This window comes from Trichosurus vulpecula, chromosome 3 (assembly GCF_011100635.1).
Source record: "Trichosurus vulpecula isolate mTriVul1 chromosome 3, mTriVul1.pri, whole genome shotgun sequence".
NCBI classification, from domain to species: domain Eukaryota; kingdom Metazoa; phylum Chordata; class Mammalia; order Diprotodontia; family Phalangeridae; genus Trichosurus; species Trichosurus vulpecula.
In genome coordinates, this window is record NC_050575.1 from 58,912,932 (window position 1) to 58,927,337 (window position 14,406).

General features: G+C 46.4%; 1 protein-coding gene across 1 annotated transcript in view; it reads right to left on the reverse strand.

Moving 5' to 3' along the window:
- The window catches only part of PDGFRB (platelet derived growth factor receptor beta), a gene marked incomplete in the record, with an annotated part of 47,036 nt that extends 34,083 nt beyond the window's left edge, over window positions 1-12,953 (reverse strand). The window contains 2 exon segments of the mRNA XM_036750772.1: window positions 11,011-11,071; window positions 12,409-12,953.
- Between the last annotated feature and the right edge of the window lie 1,453 nt (window positions 12,954-14,406).

The window sequence follows — 14,406 nt, forward strand, 5'->3', positions numbered from 1 at the left end:
ATCAGGGGTGGCATTTGAGCTCAGAATCTCTGACTCCAGAGCCAGATTCTTTCTATTAGCACACACTGCCTGGGGTGGGAGGAGGTAGGAGTGGGCCCTGGAACTCAAGAGAGAGGGAAGGGAGGGAGGGAGCTATAGCTTATAAAATGCCATGTATATGCAAGATGTCTGTGCGAATTTAGGTGGGTCATTTCCCCATTGCCAAGGCTCAGTTTCACCCTCTATGAAATAAAGGGATTGGACTTGAAAATCTCTCTGTGATCTCTTTGCAGTCCTGCCATTCTGTGACTCTGACACTCAGGGACAAAGCATTCCATAAAGAGAGCAGCAGCCTCAGGAATTCTGGGGGCAAGTTCTTGGGCAGATTCTGCTACGAGCTCCAGACTGGGCACTGGCCAGAGAGCAGCCTCTGGGCCGGGGGGAGGGAGGGAGGCCTGAGGAAAGCAGAGGTAACTCAGCAAGGATGGAGTAGAAAATGTGACCGTCAGGCCAGGTAGCCCTTGGGGGGAGGGGTGCAGGAAATGTACATCAGGACCGTAGTGGATGCCAGAGCTTTACCTGCTTGGGACAGAGGTCTCAAGGGTAGCAAAACCTTAGCTCCAATACAGGGAAGAGAGAGAGGGGAGAAGGAGAGCAAAGAGGTGAGGCTTCACCCACCACATACTTACCCATGCTATTTTCATTTCTATGAAATGAGGTTTTACCAAATCAGGGGTTCCTAACCTGGGGTCCACAGACTACTTGAATAGATTTCAGAGGATCTGTGAACTTGGACTGGGAAAAGTAAATAAACAGCACTGGGCCTGGAGTAAATCTTGCCTCAAACACTTACTAGCTGTGTGACCCTGGGTAGGTCACTTAACTTCTGTTTACCTCAGTTTCCTCCACTGTAAAATGGAGATAGTAATACCACTTACCTTCCAGGGTTCTTGTGAGGATAAAATGACATAATATCTACAAAGCACTTAACATAGTGCTTGGCACTTAATAAATGCTTATTTCCCTCTCTGTTTCCTTCCTTATATCCTATGTGTTTTATGCGTTTAAAAGCCATTATCCCGAGAAGAGATCCAAAGGCTTCGTTAGGCTGCTAACACAGTCCATGTCACAAAAAAGGTTCAGAATCCTGGACTAAATAATCTGTAATGTCCCTTCCAGGTCCAAATCCCATGATCCTATGACTGCCCCACTTCAACTCCACCCTTAGTCTTTCTATGACTCATCTTCCTCCATGCTGACTTCTCCTACTTTTTTATGCATTTTCCCTTCCCTTTTTCTTCTCCAGATCACCGAGCTCCAGTGGAGAAGTAACTTAGTCAACAGAGTGCCCCAAGCCAGATCTCCTGGGTCCCAGACCCCCTTTACCCTCCTGGCTACAGTTAACTCTGAAGTGGAATGGGAATGTATGTCTTAAGGGGAGAGCTTGCCCATTCAGATCATCCCTCTCCCCCTCCCCAAGGACCTTCAGCGGGTACCTTATCATCTTGTTTGCCTCTCTCCCTTCCTGCTTCTTCTCTCCCCCTCACTCTGCACCCAGCTGGTCCATGGGGAGAAGTCAAAAAGAAATGACCTATTTTCTGGGAGTTCAAAATAAAATGAAACATCTGTCTGGAGCGAGGCCAAGCTTATAAATAACCATCCTCTCCCCACCGCCAGCTAGCCTACAGGACCAGCCGGGTCTGCTCTTTCTGCCCACGCCTCCCTAGCCTGCCCACCCCCTCACTCTCACCCCAAGAAGGAACCTGGCTGGGGAGTTCCAGAGACAATAGCCAACAATGGTAAGAGGGGGAGCCTTGGAAATGTGTGGAAGAGAATCTCTGGGGGAACCATGTCTGCCTCAATGCCTTGGGAAAGGAGGAGGGGCAGGAGATGGGCTGTAGTGGAGGAGGTTAAGCAGATCAAGGGTCTCTACATGGGCTGGGAAAACATGTGGGGGAGGAGGTGAAGTTCCCAAGCACTTCCTGTCTCCTTTGACCATCCATACCAGAATTGAAGAATCTCAGACGGAATCAGGGTCTTAAATGTCTTCCATTCCTGTACAGAAATCCCTTCTATGACATCTTTAGAAGTCACCCTGTCACCCAGACTTTGACTGAAGGACTCTAGAGAGGGGAACCCACTACTTCCCGAGGCAGATTGTTCCACTTTTGTATAGCTCTGTTAGAAAGTGTTTTATCAACTCCCTGTGACCCTTTCTGGGGGTCCATAAGGTTGAAACGATTTTCATAATTATACTAAGACATTATTTGCCTACTAAAATACAACTACATATCCAATTACGTATCTGTGTGAGGCAGGATTTTTTTTCATATACTTCAACCAAAACAACATATCACAACAGATTGAATGCAGAAGCAGATATGAGAATCCAGCTGTCTTCTATTAAGCTAGACATTAAAGAGATTTGCAAAAATGTGCATAATGATGCCACTCTTCTTACTAATTATTTTTGCTGAGGAAAATACAGTTATTTTTCATAAAACTATGTTATTTGTGTTCATTTGCAATAGGTTTATTACTATTATTTTTAAACAAATTGATAAATAAATAATTTAAAATTCCAGCAGCTTTAATTTCTAATATGGCAAATATTGCTAGATATAAGCCACAGAAACAAAAACTCTTGAAGATCATCAATTTTTAATAGTGTGTAGAGGTTCTAAAGACCAAAGTTTTGAAAACTGTAGCTGTAGTCTAATCAAGTCTTCAACAAACATTTATTAATCACCTGCAATGAGCCAGGCACCCATGCTAGATGCTAGGTATACCAAGACAAGGAGAATCAGCCGCCTCTAATGAGCTTACAATCTATTGTTCAACTACGGAGGTCACATTAATGAGGGTCAGAGCCAGGAGTTGAATCTGGGTCTCCTGACTCACCATCCAGTGATCTCTGAGGAGTGAGTCACTGACCACAGCCCATTCGGCCACTTGTCAGAGTCCAACAAACACATTACTGAAGTGTGAGGAGTCTTAGGGTACGCTTCCCATTAGGCAAGTCAATAGGGGGTCCATAGCATAGCTACAGAATACTGTCTCATCCTCCTCAACATAAGAGATAGATGGAATTGAAAGATTTCCTCTGTTCTGGATCTCTCTATCTAGCCCCCTATGTCTGGTTGCTTCCCAGCATCATTTCTTTTCTGCCAGGTTCTCAGGAAAGTCAGATTTCTCTTCCCAGTTCTACTTGGTTTCTCCCCGCAGCCCAGGCTAGTCGCCTTCATAACTGAGGAAGCAATTTTTCTGTCCCTGATTCTTTAATTCCGTCGTGGTTCAGGATCTTGCCCTGACTTTCCTGCTTTTCAGAGCCACACACCTCTACTGCCCATAACTTACTCCACTCATTGCTCAGAACTTCCCAATTTTCCAGTTTCCTTTTGTTTACTCCATTGGCATTCTGACCCTCACTAATTTCCCCTTTTTTGCTCTGGCTCCTTCCTTTCCATCACACCTGGGTTTTGCCTCATCTCTTAGACTTTTTATTAATATCTTTTATTTTTATATCACCTCCAACAAACAAAGATCTTTAAACCTCATCTTTCACTCATTTCTCTGCTCCCAATGAGTCTAGTCTAATACCCACCACAAGGAAAAATTTACATGAAGGTATATTTGAATTGACTATATATGTAAAACAAAAATAGAACTCCTACCTACATCTAAATTGGGGAGGTAGATTACCTGTCCTTTATTTTCAAAGAGGACCAATGACATCGCAGATGCTGTCTTGACTTGCACATGAATAGGATTTAAGGGAGGCAGAATTGCACAAAGTTGCCAGTTTCACTCTCTCTTCCACCAGAGATCGGTCACTAGACCATAATATGACAAAGCATAAAGTTTCTTCACAACACACATGATCAAAGATTTAAAACTGGAAAGGATGTCAGAGACCACTGACCCCAGCCCCTTCATTTTACACATGAGGAAACTGAGGCTGAGAAAGATGAAGTGACTTGCCCAGGGTCACACAGCTAATAAATGTCTGAGGCAGGATTTGAACCTCAGATCTTCTTTACGCCAAGCCCAATGCGCTACCCACTATACTACCTAGCTGCTCTCTGCACTGGAAGGGAGATCTAAAATTAGAACCTGGAGCACAGAATGTTAGACCAAGAAGGTCCTTAGTACATCCTGTAGATCTGGAAGCAATTATAATCCAAAGAAAGAGATGGGGCAGGACCCTCTATCTCTCCTTATGCCATTTGGGAAAATAGACAGGAGAACTCTGGGAAAACGGGATCTATTCTGGAAATAAAAACGGGCAGTGCGATTTCCTATCCATTAATAGACCCCTTGTTACTGATCTGGACCTAGGAATGATTTTTTCCACTCTCCTCACTGAGCCTCCATATTCCTCTGTGACCCATCATTCTCTGACCATCTCTCCTCCTCACTGAGTCCTCATTCCTTCACTGAGCCTCTATTCTTTTATTGAAGTTTCATTCCTTTGCCCCCATTCCCTCACTGAACCCTTATCCCCTCACAGAATCATCACCCCCCTCACTGAATCCCCATCCCCTCACTGAGCTCCCATTCTTTCACTGAAACCCAGTTCTCTCACTGAGACTTCATTCCTTTATGGACCTCCCATTCCCTCAGTGAATCCTCATCTCCCTCCAAGTCCCTTGGTACCAGTGAGTAAGCATTGAAATTATCCTCAAAATTCCTCTTGTGGCAAAATAATGAGGGAGGAAAGAGGAGTGAGGTGGCGGAGGGGCCTTTTCATCAGCTGAATTGGATGATGAGAAAGATCCTTATTCTTCCCAGTCACAGAGTTCCCAGGGAACACTCCATTCCCACCCCAACTGTGGACCTCTTGGGTCCTCTTTTTTCTCCAGGCTTAATTGATTCATTCGGTTAGTCAAAAAAAATATTCACTAAGCACCTACTATGGACAGAACTTTGTGCTAGGTGCAGGGAAACTTCTAAGATATATAAGTCTCTGCCCTCAAGAAACTTAGCCTAGTGAGGGGTGGGGTGAGAGGAGGAAGGTGGATAAACTGTGCACAAGGGAGTTACATTAAATAGCAGTGTGTGTGTGTGTGTGTGTGTGTGTGTGTGTCTGTGTCTGTGTACACGCGCGTGCACATCTGTGTATGCATGCATGTGTGTGTACACACATGTGCACCAGAAAAGGTCCTGACCAAGAGCTAGGGAGGTTCAGAGGAGGGTGGGTTGTTTTCTTACTTCCAGCTGGTAGAATCAGGTAAAACCAGGTATGTGTTGAAGCCAGCTCAAGAGTCAGCTGTTAAATTTTCGGCGTAAGCAGTTATAACTCAGAAATTTGTAGCAAATGCTACTGATCAGGGCTTAATTTATTGTTTTGTTGATTGTCTAGACTCAAGATAATGATAGGGAAATGTTAATAATGCAGATTTAAATTTTAAAATGTGTTCTCTCTTTTCAGAGAGCCAGTTGTAAAGCATTTACCAGCATGCCCCAGGTAGGGTTTTGTGAGGATGGCACTTGAAGACATCTAGGATTTCAAAAGGCAAGGCTAGGGTAGGGATGAAAAGATATTGAAGGCATAGAGAAGGTCCTGAGCTAAGAACCCAAAGCAGAAAAGCAAAATGCTACTCAAAGGCAACTGTAAAGTGTCCAATATTATTCACCTGGTTTGTCAGTAGAATTGAAGAATATGGGAACGAGAGTAATGTGGGGAAAGTAAAGCAGCACCAGGTTGCAAGGGCCTTGAATGCCAGGCTAAGAAGTTTGCACTTTATCCTGTCCCAATGGAGAGTGATGATTGAGCAAGGGAAAGAGAGCTGTGCTTTAGGAAGACATCTCAGGGGCAGCTAGGTGATGGAGCACCAGCTCTGGAGATGGCCTCAGATACTTTCTAATTGTGTGACCCCAGGGAAATCACTTAACCCCAAAAGGCTCCAAAAAGTAAAATAAAAATTTTTAAAAGGAAGACGATTCATAGACTTCACCATATGGTAGAAAAGCAGAGCCTCAAAGACTCAGAAGCTTTACTGCCTGTGTGACCTTGGGCAAGCCCCTGTACACTTTGGGCCTCCAGTTTCTTCATCTGCCCAGTGAGGCGGTTGGACTAGACCATGCCTGAGGTTCCTTTCAACTCTAGATCTCTAACCTCATGACTGGCAGCCTGTGCAAGGTGAGTAGATAGACGAGAAGCCTGAAGATGAGATAGATGACAGGCAGCCCAGATTGGGCTTCACAGGATCTAGAGGGGCAAGACTCCTTGGAGGTCATCTAATCCAACTCCCTGATTTTACAAATGAAGAAACTGAGGCCCAAAGGGTCTTTCACAAAGTCCCACTGATAATAAGTTGCAGAGCCTGAATTCAGACCCAGGGCCTCTGACTCCAAATCCAGCACTCTTTAAGAGGGAGGAGACCTGGTAAATTGTTGGGGGCGGAGAGGAGAGGAGTACACTGTTTACACATTCCTAAAGGGTCCATTTTCCAAGCACAGAGACAGTTGTTGTGCTGGGACTTTTGGCCATGGAAATTCCCCCCAATCCAGTCTTGGTCAGGAAACCTCAGCCTTGGGAGCCAAGATGAGCATCTCGGAACCACCAAGAGCCCAGGAGGGGGGCAGGTCCAAGGGATCAGACAGAGCTTCCTTTGAGACCCTCAGAGAGTAAGGCTATGAAAAGAGAGCATAGACTGTCAGAACTGAAGGAGGCGAGAAATTCATGGATTTAGAACTGGAAGAGACCTAAGGGCTCATCCAGTCTATCTCCCTCACTTTATAGAAGGGCAGAAGAGGTTAGGTGATGTGCCCTTGGGGACCAAAGGAGTAAGTAAGGGGTAGAGGCAGGATTTGAACTCTGACTCTCAACCCAGCATGCTTTTCATGGCCTTGACTGAGACCCCTGAGAGGCAAAGTGATTTGCCTATGGTCACATGCCCAGTTTGTGAAAAAGCCAGCACTAGAAGCATATTTCCCAAATGTCTACCTTGTGGTCCTTACACTGTCCCACACCATCTGCCTAGGGCTGTTGTTCTCAGTGTAATTACTAGGGTTTCCCCCCAGGTTCTGTGTACCCCAAAAAGGAGCCAGGCACCACCCTGCAGAAGAGAAGTTACCCTGAATTTTTCCTTCCCTATAGTGAAGGTGTCTAGAGGGCACAGTGGGTAGAGCGCTGGGCCTGGAGCCAGGAAGACTCAACTTGGTGAGTTTGAATCTGGCCTCAGACACATACCAGCTGTGTGACCCTGGCCAAGTCACTTAACCCTGTCTGCCTCAGTTTCCTCATCTGTAAAATGAGCTGGAGAAAGAAAGGGCAAACCATCCCAAATGAAGTCAGGAAGAATCAGAGATGATTGAAACAACTCAACAACAACAAAATAGTGAAGTTCAAGCCCTTGAGTTTCCCTTAAGTCTGCTGTAGTTATCCCCCTACAGGGAGTGTGGATGTGGACAGAACACTGCTCCTAATGCAGAAGGTGACTGATGTCTTGGTTGATTAGTTTTGCCATGCTGATTTTTCCTCTTCTTTTTCTTTGTTATAAGGCAGGGGTTCTTAACATTTTTTGTGTCATAAATCCCTTTGGCAATGCAATAAAACCGATGGATCCTTTATCAAAATAATGGTTTCAAAGGTACAAAATATACAAGATTACAAAGAAAACAAATTATATTGAGGTACAGTTAACAAAATATTTTAAAAAACACAAGTTTATAATGTTAAACACTGATGCTCTAGACAGTTGCCCTGTTTGGCTGGAGAAGATGTGGTGAATAGTTTGAGACAAGGCTAGAAAGACAGAGTGTCGCAAGATTTTTTGAGGGCCTCAAATGTCGGGATTTTGAACTTTACTCTGAAGGTTAGGTCCAATGGGTGGGGAAGGAGGGAAATGTATTGGGAAATATAGGAAACCTAAAAAAGAAATGTAACAATTGTATTTTAAAATTACACTAAAATTTTAATTACATTTTAAAAGGCAGCTGGTCCAGTGGACAGTGTTGGATCTGGAGTCAAGAAGATCTGAGTTCAAAACTGGCTTCAGATACTTCCTAACTCGTAACCCTGGGACAGTCACTTAACCTCTGTCTGCTTCAATTTCTTCAGCTGTAAAATGGGGATTATCAATAAAATTACCAATAGCACCTGCCTCTCAGGTTTGTTGTGAGAATCCAATAAGATCATGATTGTAAATGTGCCTAGCACAGTGTCAAGCACATAAGTGCTTATTCCCTTTCCTGAAGATTCTCTCTATCTTTGTATCTCCCTTTTCCCTTTCCTTTTGGAGAGAGCACACCCATTGGCAGATTTTCCGAGCATCACTCCAGTAAACAGAAACGCAAGGCTTCCATGACAGGGAGAGGCAGGCAGAAGGGACTTCAAATCGCCCTTTCAATAGAATTAATTGTAATGAAGAGATAAGGGGGTGTTTATGGATCTAAAACTGTCTCTGCCTCCCTCTAAAACCAGAGGGCAAAGCAACGGGGAAGGGTTTCAAAGCTGTACCAGGAGACAACTCCTCAAACAGGAAGGGAAAGCAGGGGGACTGGCTAGCCCCTGGTGCTCTCTGATACATTCCCTTTGGCCCCTCTGTCCCCTTTCTGTGGGAATGTGGCCAAGGCAGCAGGAGCTGTTTATTCAATTCAGTAACAAACATTTATTAAGCGCCTACTTGACTATGGCCACAGCCCTGCTAGAGATGCTGGGAAAATACAAAGATTAGATAAAAACATAACCTCTTGTCTCATTCACTTTACCCCATAGTATGAAGATATGACACAAGTATAAATAACCAAGACGTGAAAAAAATGATATCCATATAGTGTTTCAAGGGCAGCTAGGTTACACAGTGGATAGAGCTCTGGCCCTAGAGTCAGGAAGACCTGAGTTCAAATCCAGGCTTAGACACTTACTAGTTGGGTGACACTGGGCAAGTCACTTAACCCTGTTTGCCTCAGTTTCCTCATCTGTAAAATTAGCTGGAGAAGGAAGTGGTTAACCATTCCTGCATCTTTACCAAGAAAGCCCTAAAAGGAGTCACCGAGAGTCAAACAAAACTGAAATGACTCAACAAAGTGTTTTAAGGTTTACAAAGTGCTTTTCTCCTGATACCTTATGACTTGGATATTACAAGTATTATTATCCTCATGTTACAAATAAAAATGATTGGGGCAGTTAGGTGGCACAGTGAGTAGAGCACTGGCGCTTAGAGTCAGGAGCACCTGAGTTCAAATCCAGCCTCAGACGCTTGACACACTAACTAGCTGTGTGACCGTGGGCAAGTCACTTAACCCCAAATGCCCTGCCTTCCCCCCTCCAAAAAAAAAAAACAAATAAAAATGTTTTGCCCAGGATTATCTGAGAATGGAACCCAGTTCTTCAGCCTAAGTTTTTAACACTGTTCCTTCCACCACACCATACTGGACAAGGGCAGAAGACACAAGGACGATGGGTTATCACCATCCATGGAGAGAAAAATTATTATTGACTGAGGGAATCATAAAAGGCTTCCTAGAGGATGTAACATCGTAATTGGGTGTTAACATACATACAGATGGGAAGGAACCGAGCACTTATTAAGTGCCTGCTATACGCCAGGCACTGTGCCAAACGCTTTACAAATATCGTTTCGTTTGATCCTCACAACAACCCTGGGAGGTAGGTGTTATTGATACAATTTTACAGTTGAGGCAAATAGAAGTTAAATGACTTTCTTGGGGTCACTCGGCTAATAAGTGTCTGAGGTCACATTTGACCTCAGATCTTCCTGACTCCAGATCCAATACTCTATCCACTGCCCCTTCAAGATGCTTTTATGGAGGGACCTTGAAATTCAATCGATGGAGATTAGGAGGAGGGGATGGAATTCAGACATAGAAAACAACAGTAGTAAAGTCAAAGACTCAGTTTGTGGTACACGCTGAGAAGGAAAAACAGCTCAATTTGACTAAAGAATCCAGTCCAGGTAGGGCAAGAACACTGAGTGAATCTGGAAAGGTAGAGTAGCACCTGATTATGGAGAGCCCTAAATGCTAAGATAAGAAATTTGAACTTAGTAGGCAAGAGGAGAGCATAGAAAGAGACTGAAAATAGAATGAGTGTTGTTGTTCAGTCATGTCCGACTGTGACCCAATTTGGGGTTTTCTTGGCAGAGATACTGGAGTGGTTTGCTATTTCCTTCTCTGGCTCATTTTATAGATGAGGAAACAGAGGCAACAGGGTTAAGTGACTTGCCCAAGGTCACATGGCTTGTAAGTGTCTGAGGCCAGATTTGAACTCAGAAAGATAAATCTTTCTTGATTTCAACCGTGGCACTCTGCTCTATCCACTGTGCCCACCAAGGGTCAGTAATGAGGAAGTACCATCATATCATCAAGCATCTACGTCACATGATAATTGTTTCAAAAAGTCAACAGTGAAAGAGAGGAGAGATGTTAGAAAGTAGTTAGAGGGAGTAGAAGGGTCAGTGGAACGTTCTTTTGTTTAAGGTATGGGGAGACCTACTTGGAGGTCCTTTGCAAAGAGCTCCTGGAGAAGGAGAGACTGGAGATGCATGAGGAAAGGGATGACTGAAGAAGCAAGAGAGAAGAGTCAGGAGAGGGTAGGATCAAGAATCCAGCTAGAAGGCCAGCCTTAGCTTGGGCTGGGATGGGATGCTGCTGCTGCTGCTGCATTTTAAGGGATGGAGGGTCCTGGATGAGTTCACTTCAGATGGTTTCTATCTCAGTGAAGCAGGAGTTTAGGTCATCTGCTGTTAAGTGTGGGGTTGAGGCTGCCGTTGGCGACATTAGGAGAAAGGGAAAGATCTGCAACAGTCGCTGTGGGGATGAGCTATATGATCAGTTCTGAGCTCCCCTAACTGTGCTACTATCTAGCCTACGCTACCTAATCACTCTTGTCTAACGCATTCCACAAGAGAATGAGAGACCATAGTAAATGTCTTGCTGAAATCCAGGTCTGCTATGTATAGAGTATGGCCTTGTCAAAGGAAATGAGGTTAGTCTGGCATGACTTATTCTTTACGAACCCATGCTGGCTCATGGTAATCACTGCTTTCTTTTCCAAGTACTCACAGAACATCACTTTAATAATGCATTCTGTCAAAAGAGGATGAGGACCCGGGCTGGATAGCGACTGTGGGAGTGAAGATGAGATGAATTAGAGAAATTTTTCTAAAAAGTAGATAGAATGAAGCAATGCCCTGGTTTGCACAAACTTATACACCAATTATCCTACAGCTACCTAGAAAAACTATCATTGACTGAGGGCTGGATCTGCCAGGGTCCACCTATCACCCTTGTCACCCCAGCTCTGCTTAGGCCCTTCCCTTAGCAAAAGGCAGAGAGGTCTGAGAGATCAATGCTTTCCTTAGGAGGTCTCCTATTGTCCCCTCCCCCTCTGCATCCCCACCCCCCACACTCTGGAGCCCTAGCTCCATTCATACGCTGCCCAAGCTCAGTTCCTGTCCCCTCCTCTCCTCCCCCACCCCCACCCCCCAACAGCATAAGGAGAGCTACAACAAACTGACAGTTTCCCATCAGCTGGGGGTTTGGAAGGACATCTTAGGAATCTGGAAAATTTGCAAAGCCCTTTAAATCCCTGGGGCTTCGATGGCCCTAGGGACTGGCCTGAAGCCAAATCCTTTCTGGGAAAACGGCTGCAGACTCATAGCTGAGGCTGAAGGTCTCCCCTCTCCAACCCTGGTCCCCAATCTTCTGTTTGCTGATCCTGATGCCTCATTCCCTATTTTATAGTCTCATCTCACATTCATTCCCCCTTACCCTTCTGACAGTCCTGGTCCCCTGTCTAACCACCCTCCCCAGACCTGTTCCCCATTTCCCCCCCAACTCTTGTCCTCTACCTCCAGTCTGATCCACTTAAGTACAATCCACTCCACCCCCTTCAGTCCCACTTTTCTTAGAGTCCCCTCCCTTCATGGTCTGTCTTTCCTCATAATCCTTCCTCTGCTCTCAGCCCCTTCCCCTCAACATCTCCCCTCCCTCAGTAGCCTTCATCCCTAATGTCCCCCTCCCACCCTGCCCATTCTCTGGCCCCTCAAGCCACCCCTACCCCCCAGGCCCCGCCCCCTGGCTCTGGCAAACAGACCCTCTGCTGTTAAGATACTGAGCCAGGAGAATGGAGCCCAGAAACCCAGTGGTTTTGTGTGAATGAGAGCTGGAGTGCAGGGGGCGGGGTGCTAGCTCTTGGGGCATAGGGTAGAAGAGGGGGAAAAGAGGGGTCCTTCTGGTGGGGATATCTGCATAAGGGCTGACTTGGTGTGGGGATGGCAAAGGAGATTCAACTCTTTTGCAAACTGACATCTCCCAACCCTGCTCTGGGCTTCTCCCATCTGGTTTCGCTAAAAATATTTTCCATTTTCAATTTGACCAAAGTGCAGCTGAAACATGGCAAAGGGGCCCTGGAAATGGGGTGGGGTGGGGGCAGGGAGTGTTGGGGACCCAGGCACCTACCTTATTGCCTTGGTCTTCTCTTGGCTTTGCCTCGTTCGCTGCTTGATCACAAACAGCCTACCTTCACAGAGTCCCCAGATGCTGCCCCTTCCTCGTCTGTCTCCAAACTCACCTCCCTTGGCCCGGGTGGAGGGGGCTCCAGGCAGCAGGAGTGACTGGGGCACAGGAGGAGCAGTTGCCCCAAGGACCAGCAGCAGGAGGGACAGAAACAGTTCTAGCGCATCCTTGTGGGAATCTCCAGGCTCAGGAGGGCCTGTCTAGCTTGTGCTCTTTCTGTACGTTTGTCCCCCTGAGGGACTGAGTTCGAGGAGAGTTAGGAGGTAAGGGGTAAGCCCTCCCCGTCCACTCTCTGCTTACAAAGTTTTCTCCTGGTTTATCCTTGTCTCTTGGCCTGCTGGGCGAGAAAGATGGGCAGCCGCTAGGCGCAGGACACCCAGGCCTCAGGCAGAGGTGGAAGCAGCAAGAGGCTGATACAACTCTGAGTGAGAGAGAAAGCTCTGTCTCCTACAACTTGGGGGGAAAGGCCGAAGAGGTCCCTTTGATTGGTCTCTCTGAGTGAGAGAGGGTGTGTGAGAGGGAGGGAGGGAGGGAGGCATGCATGCAGTCAGGGAGTGTGAGAGGGAGGGAGGGAGAGGAGTGTGTGTGTGCGTGTGTCTGTTTTCAATTTGGTCTTTTTCCCCTGAGTTTCTTGTTTTTCTTTCTCTTTTCCCTTCACTCTCTGCCTTCTCCCTCTTTCTCAGGATATGAGGGGATGTTTAGAAATTCCACAGCCCACGCCAGCAGCTGAGTCATTTGTATTAAGAGAGGCCAGCCCATTCTGCCCAGGGTGGTGACTCCCCTCCCCTCTCCTCTCCCCAGGCTGGGCACAAATAGGGTCTGGGGGCTCTGCTGCTGACAGTACGGTGGGGTCATAGGTTGGCAAACTGGTGATCACTAGGGCTGGCAGGGACTGTATGCTAGGCAGGGGGATATCAGGCAGTGCCTGCCTGTGCACCTCTGGGAGAGGGTCCCCAGGAAAGAAGAGAAAATAGGAAATCATCCTTCACAGTGTTGTTGGGTAGCTTGTTGCTCCCCAATCTCCGGGTCTCATTTTCCCCATCTGCAGGATGAATGGGTTGGACTAAGTTGGTTTGTAAAGGTCCCACCAGCTCTGACATTCTAAGGTCCAACCAATTCTCACATTCTCTGTTCTAAGTTCCCTCCCAGTTCTGAAATTCTAGGTCCTGTGTGCTATGATTGGACTCAGGGCCGGAGTGTACATGGCAGGGATGGCAGAGAGGCCAAGGCCTTCCCTGCCTCCTTCTAGACTGGGGACTAGGGGCATCTCCAGGGAGGGGAATGGGTGGCTGAGGGAAGCAGAGCCGTAGCCTGGCTTCTGGTCATGATCAACCACAGGCTGGTCCAGCACATCTGGAGTCACTTAGCCCCAGCAGTCATTAACCCTTTGCAGCTTCAGCTGCTGGTGTGCCCACTGCTTGGACAGTCCAACCCAATCTTACTCCCCAATACCATGGATCTCTGAGCGTAAGACTAGTCCTCTGTACCTCATGGCACTAGTTGGTCAGAGGACAGGGTGGGGAGTAGTGAAGGAAGCGTGAACTATGGGCATAGGATTCAGGTCCTTCAGACCTAGGAATTCTGGATGAAAAGAAGAGTTTAGAATTTGAGGCAACTTTGTGGGAACCAAAGTAGGGGACATATCCCATCACTCTCAGAGGTGTCTGATAAACTTTCAGAGATGGAGAAAGTCCCAAACAAGGAATAGAGGGGAGTACATACCTTGACAGTTGGAAGAGAAAGAATGTGATTGGTTTGGCCATAGGCAAGGAAAGAGACAGTGTGGTAAAACAGAAAGAACATTGGCCAGATATTTAGGTGTGGCCCTGCTTTTATCTCACTACATGACCATAGGCCAAGGCCAGAGGTCACCATGTGGTACAATGCTTAGAGCATTTCCTGACTTGCAGACAGGAAGACCTGAGTATGAGTCCTGCCTCA